General features: G+C 27.5%; 2 long non-coding RNA genes across 2 annotated transcripts; both read left to right on the top strand.

Moving 5' to 3' along the window:
* The first annotated feature begins 662 nt into the window (after positions 1 to 662).
* On the top strand, positions 663 to 3,532 carry LOC119642726. Its single transcript, XR_005248120.1, has 2 exons — positions 663 to 3,044; positions 3,447 to 3,532. It is a non-coding gene; the product is annotated as an uncharacterized LOC119642726 (long non-coding RNA).
* An 89-nt stretch (positions 3,533 to 3,621) lies between these two features.
* On the top strand, positions 3,622 to 5,074 carry LOC119642725. The gene is made up of 2 exons (XR_005248119.1): positions 3,622 to 3,813; positions 4,206 to 5,074. It is a non-coding gene; the product is annotated as an uncharacterized LOC119642725 (long non-coding RNA).
* The last annotated feature ends 1,849 nt before the right edge of the window (positions 5,075 to 6,923 follow it).

Raw genomic sequence — 6,923 nt, 5'->3', positions numbered from 1 at the left:
TTGCTAAAAAAAAAAACACTTATATTATTTATAGTTAAAAGGCAAAAAGGCGCAATTAAATTTTTAAATATTTGTTTTGAAGAAATAAGAAAAAAACAATAATAAAAAAACTTTGATTTATACTGTTTTGCCTTTTAACGAGGATAATAAATAGTATTTATGTATAACAAAAAAAAAAAAAAAAATTCTACGCAACAAAATGTTGAAAGTTTATGAAAAAAAAAGGAAAATTATTGTAATACCGAATTTTCTAATGTTTCGCCTCACACAAGCCTCTTGAATGACTTTAAAATGATAAAAAAAAAAAAACAAATCTCCGGCAAAAATGAGTTGTTTTTGATCTAACTTGGAATTCTATGCATTAATTTTCTTTTTTATCGCTCGTTATAGATAATGACTAAAAAAAAGCGGTCGTTTTTTTTCCTTTTTGCTTTGATTTTTTTAACGGTTTTTTCCCTTGAAATAATATTTTTCTTGTAATTGTAATCTTAGTATATTAAAGTAGTTTTTAAACAAGTTTTTTGCATCATCAAATTCTTTTTTACTAAATTAATTTCTCTAAAATTCATTTTTCTTAAATTAGTTTTTAGTATCACTTTCTATATGATATAACAATAATAATAAAAAAAAAATTAAAAAAAATTATCTTGTTTTTTACAAAGAAAGAAAACGAATTGAATTGTAGACTCAAGAAAAAAAAAGAAAATTTGTTTTTGTTTTTCTATAAAAATCATATAACGGAAAATCGTCTATTGCGCACTATTAACACTAACCGTATTTTTTTTTTTTTTAATAATTAATAAAATCGTATCGGTGAGGTGAGACATTAAAAGCACACAAAATCCAGCAAAACTTATATAGAAACATTTTTGTGTTTAAAGTATATATTTCTTTTGTATCCGATTTATATAAAAAAAAAAGAAGCTGAAATTGTTGTGTGGAAAATAAGGTAACATTCACGGTTTCTCTAACACCTTATGTAAAAACAATCTGTAAAATTGTACAGAAAAGAAATATTATGCAAAAAAAAAAAGAAAAGAAAGGCTATAGCAATGCTGAACGCAATTAGATCTTTGCAAGACAAATTCCTTTTATTCAATGATATGAAAAAAGATATTTTTTTTTTTTTTTTTTATATAGCAAAGAAAGATTATCTTTGCTGTGCTGCCTGCTTTATAATATACTTATTACTATGTTTATTAAGAATACAAAAAAGGAAGTAAAAAAAAAATAAAATAAAAAAAACAAAAAAAAAAAACTACACCTGAAACAAAAAATTTTATTGTTATTCTTTTCATCCTCTCTTCATATCTTCATTACTACACGGGCATAATCGTCTTATTTTCCTCATAACAATTTTTTTTTTTCTTTTACTCGATATCATACAATTGACAATATTTTTACCTTTAAATAATCTGCTTGTGGATATTGAAAGTTTACCTTTCCACGACTCATACGAAAATGTTAGTTTAACAATGGTCTTTGAACAATGAAAATGAAGGCCCTTTCTTTTTTTTTTTTTTTTTTGGAATTGGATGGCAGAAGGATGTATATGAGGAAGCGAAAAATGCTTCTAATAATGGAAGATCTCCTTCTGATAACCTTTTTGCTTGTGCAAGCGACCGCAAGACAATAATTTGTTTCGAATCCGTTTATATTTCTTGATGCACTTACTGTTTTTAAGAACGACAGTCTCTCTACGCATGCTCATCTGTTGTCTGCTGGTTGTTAAGAGCAGACCCCCGTGTATACAGTCCTTTTTCTTTGTTTGATCAGTTGCAGAGATCCGTTATTTTTCGAAAATATTTAATGCAATCATCATCTAAGGTGTTGAAGATCCAGGCCATATATGGCTTAAATCCTACAATGTACATATACTTAGCTTTGAATAAAGTTTACAAACCAATGCTCTGTGTGCGTATGTGCGTGTGTTCTTTGGGTTAGCAGTTCACTACCGTTTGCGAGCTCAAAATGTGAAAATATGTATGACGTTCCTGTGCGGCCGAGATTTTTTTCTCAATAGACGATTATATGGATGCGAATATGACTCTGCCTTGTTTTCTCAAGGACAAGTTTATTTTAGTCCTATAATGAATCAAGGTTTAATAGAACAGTTCTTTTAAATATTCTAGTATATTACTAGAATAATTGATATTTTTATTTCTTTATTATTTTTATATTTTTTTAATTCTTCAGAAGACTTTGTGAAAGGCTCTTATTAATTATTATCATTTTATTGACGTTTTCGTAGCCAAAGGACGAGAATTGTTGGCCCGCTTTCATTTATTATTCGTCTATATGTTTTCAATTAATTTGTTTTGCCAATGGGTTTTGTCAAGTTTGAACATATTTGAACAGTCGCACGGGCGAGCAACCGGGGAAAACCGGTGTTCCTCTTGAAATATATATAAATGTAATCGTTTCCAAATAAGTTGAATTAATGAGTGATGTGCTCGAGCTGTTGGAGGAGGCAACACAACAATTGATTAAAGTAGAACAACAAGTAAAAGATTGTCGTCTTTATAATCTGTTTGTCTTTTCCTTCAGCCTTAAACTAAAATGATTAAAATATGATTTCAATTTATTTATTATTTACTTGGCGCAAAATACATATATGTTTAAATTAATTTTGCAAAAAAAAAAAAAGAAAAAAAGAGTCCCACCTCCCCGAGACATTTTTTTTTTTTAAATATAACCGATCTTTTTACACTGAAAATTTTGACCGTAGTAGAGCTAAAATTGCTATCAAAAAAAAAAAAAAATCGTACTTTACTCATTTTACTTGTGTTTTTTCTTTGTAATTATAATTAACATAAAAAAAAACGCAATGAATGCAAAAATCGAAAAAAACAAAACTTAAAATTAAAAATCAATCAATCAATCGATCGTGTCTCTCGGGCCAAACGAATCAAACATAACGTATTTTATAATAATAAAAGATTATGGGTACGGCGGCGCCTACGATGGCTATGGCGGTAGCGGCTACAGTAGTGGAGGTGGCGGTGGTCGCGGCGCTGGTGGCCCTCGTGCTGGTCCCAAAGGAGGTAGTATGTTATAATCTAATATAACCTATCAAATAATTTCATCTATTGGTAATAACAATAATTTGTGTTCCATTTTCCTCCCCCTTATACATATTAATTTAAAAAAAAAACAAAAAAAATCGGTCAAAATTTAAAAAAAAAAAAATATATATATATATATACATACATTTATATATATATATATCCCCTTTATCCTTTTTAATTATAAAACGAGATTTATGTACATATATATTTCTTTTAATATTTATATAAACTAATAACTAATGCTTCTTTAAGACGAATTTTTTTAGTCGAATGTAAATTTTAGGCAAAAAAAAAAAAAACCAAATCGTACCTGAAATTATTATAAATTTTTTTTTTTTTTTTTAATTAATTCAATTATCTTTTTCTTTGTTGTTGAAGGCTCTGGCGGTTACCAATCTGGCAAACAAAGAGGGACGGGACGCCAACCTAGACATCAGCCTTACTAAAAGCAAAACGAAAAAAAGCAACATAAACAAACCTCACAAAATTAAATTTAATTTTTAATTAAAAGCCACATCAATTTTTAATTCTCCTCCCTACGTTTATACATATATACATATATGTACATATATATATACATATATACATGAAAAATACTTGTACATGCATATATATATATATGTAAATGTTCATACAGAATTGAGAAAGTGTTAATTTGTTTGAAAGGCGCTCCCCTCCCATGGTATATATGCTACGCGTTCGTACAACGATCACATGATTGAGAAATTTCAACTAATTTCTTGTGGTAAGTGAATTATGAAAAATGAAGAATAAAAAAAAAGAAAGAAAAAGAAGTTATACCCACCATCATCTGAACCTAAAATTCAAAGAAAGAAGAAGAAGAAGAAGAAAAAAAAAAAACTAAACCCCTACGTTAAAAGATAATAATTCTGTGAACAATAAACTATCGGCATAGAAAAACATTCAAATCGGAAATATATATTTAAATGAAGTCTGTGGTAGTAAAAGAAGGAAAAAAAAACTTATCGTATTTTAAATTTACTTCTTTTTTTATTCGGTCCGGGCAACAATTGCTTTGCTTTAGAGGTGCGGTGGGGATGGGTTATGTTTGTATATATATATATATATATATATATATTCTATTAAATTAATTTATACTTCTATTGTTTATTACAGCATTTCTTTTCTGCATATTTTTCATTAATCAGCTACGGAAACAAATAATAATAATAATAATAATTGTCCGGCATTCATATCGCCAGTTGACGACGATACAAGGAACAACAACAATATATAACATATATCATCATATCTTCTTTGTGTTACTCTTCACCAACAAATGTGTAAAGTTTTAATAGTGTTTTTTTTTTTAAACCACAACCATTCCAAACGAAAAGAGAAGAAAGAGAAAATACTATTTTCGAATTTATCATTGAAATTATCTACAAGCTTAATTAGTTGACTCTTGACTGATTTTGATTTAAATTGTTCTTTGCTGCTCCTTCTTTTTTCTCCCAATTCATTTTAATTTAAAATTTAGTTAACCGCGCGACTAAATTATTCATATTACTTACTACGTGTGCATATAATTAATAATAAATACAATTCATAATTCATTTTTGCAAAAAAACAAAAACAAAAATAAAACAAAATGATGAATCAATGTCCCATTATTTCTCTATATTGATTGAAACGAAGACGTACATGCATACTTATATATATATAAATAAAAGTTTATACTCCCTACTCAAAGCAGATGTAACCGCCCCCACCTTTAAATAAAACACAAAAAAAAAAAAAAAAACAAAAAATTGCTCTTCCTTAAAAAGAAATAAACTTCATCAACCAACTTTCTTATTACTGCAATGGATTGATGTCTAACCAACACCCATCATCAAGATGTCTCCCTTTAATTATTACTTTTTTGTCCATAAGTTTATTTTGTATTTTTCTCTTTATTTTTTGCTTAACATATTTTTTCCCCATTTACGTTTATTGCGCAATATTTAGAATACTACTTACAGTAATATTGTAGTTATACATTACAAAAAAAAAAAAAAAATAAAAGAAAATAAATGCTTTTTTTTACTTTTATCGTAATTATTAAGAACTATTGTAATAAAAAAAAAATAAATAAACAAAAGCCGAAAAATATTGGTTTAGAACAAAATTAACAATAAAAAAAGTCCACATTCACAGATGCAGATATGTATTTATACATCTATATATATAGATATATATATATATAAATATATATACAGATATACATACAGATACATTGTATATAAAATAAATTTGGAAAATATTTAATAAGGAAATTAATTTGCCTGCCTTGAGGACATATTCAATATTCAATTATCTTTCAAGTATCGTTTTAATTTAATACTATCTTCTCTAAATTTCTTTTAACAATAAATCCATCAAAAATTTAATATAAATCTTTATGCATACAATAAAAGAGAAAATTAATAAAATAAAAACTAAAATTTCTACATAGAGAATGAAAATCCTCCTTAAAAATTGTAAATCTATATGGAGAAATAAAAAAAGGATTTAATAATATATCTACATATATAAGGAAGGAAAGAAAGGAGAAAACTATTTCTTTTAGTATAAAACGAAGTAAATGCGTATACATCTTCTACATGCTTTCTGATTTTTCTGCAATTGAAGAATAAAAACTGCAAAGCGTTAGAACGTCTCACTATTTGTTTTAAACAGTTATAAAGAAAAACAACAAGGAGCCTGTGGACGCGTAGATTGACTTCACGTAAGTTAAAATTAATTTTTAACGCATGATTTCCCGAAGAATTTCGGCTGATATTGGTAAGCAAACGAATGAAAGCCATGTCTGCCAAAATTTGCAAATTATTGTAAATCTTTTTCTATGGCTTATGGTCAAATCTGATCTTTTACGTAGCATTTTTTCGACGCCCGAACAAACAACTATACTTTATTGTTATTCTTTTCATTCTCTCTTCATATCTTCATTACTACACGGGCATAATCGTCTTATTTTCCTCATAACATTTTTTTAATTTTTCTTTTACTCAATTTCATACAATTGACAAAATATTTTTACCTATAAATAATATCTGCATGTGGATATTGAAAATTTGCCTTTCCACGGCTCATACGAAAATGTTAGTTTAAGAATGGTTTTGGAATGACAACGATGACATTTTTCTTTTTTTTTTTTAGTATCTGCAAGGCGGGCAGAGGGATGTATATGAGGAAGAGAAAGAGACCTCTAATGATGAAAGATCTTCTTCTGATAACCTTTTTGCTTATGCAAACGATAAGACAATAATTTGTTTCGAATCCGTTTATGTGAATATGTGAACATAACACGTTCAATTATTGAGTTAAGTGTCATATATGGATATAATATTAAAAATGCACATTCCTGCAGTGGAGTTAGTTTATAGTTTTAAATTATCTTTATAAAAACGCTGTTAATGTGTAGGTAAGGGTGTTATTATAAAACAAATTATCTCTTCCTGAATATGTCTTTCGTAGGCAAATCTATATTAAGTTTTCGCCCATTCCTTTCGCTTACATTTCTGGATTACCTAACTCAAGGCCATGTTTTGAAGTCAAAATAGTTTATGCGTTGTAGTAAATTCGTTATGTGAATCGTATATATAATTATTCAAAGCGTTAAAAACGAGAGTAAAGATTTTTTAAAAGAAGATTTTCTTATATAAAATGCTGATAAAGACACCAAGTTATTGCTTCCTTCTGCTAATTGATTAGGTTCTGCAACTATCTCAGTTGCATACATAATAGTAGCGTTTGAGGGAAAGAAAGAACAGGACGACAATCTAAATAAATATACTTACAAAGTAAGTGAGTGAATTCAGCACTTGATGTTATTCAGCAAAAAAAAAAAAA

Source organism: Glossina fuscipes, unplaced genomic scaffold, assembly GCF_014805625.2.
Source record: "Glossina fuscipes isolate IAEA_lab_2018 unplaced genomic scaffold, Yale_Gfus_2 254, whole genome shotgun sequence".
Taxonomy (NCBI): domain Eukaryota; kingdom Metazoa; phylum Arthropoda; class Insecta; order Diptera; family Glossinidae; genus Glossina; species Glossina fuscipes.
The sequence above is the reverse complement of the archived record's forward strand: the minus strand, read 5'-3'. Positions and strand labels throughout refer to the sequence as shown.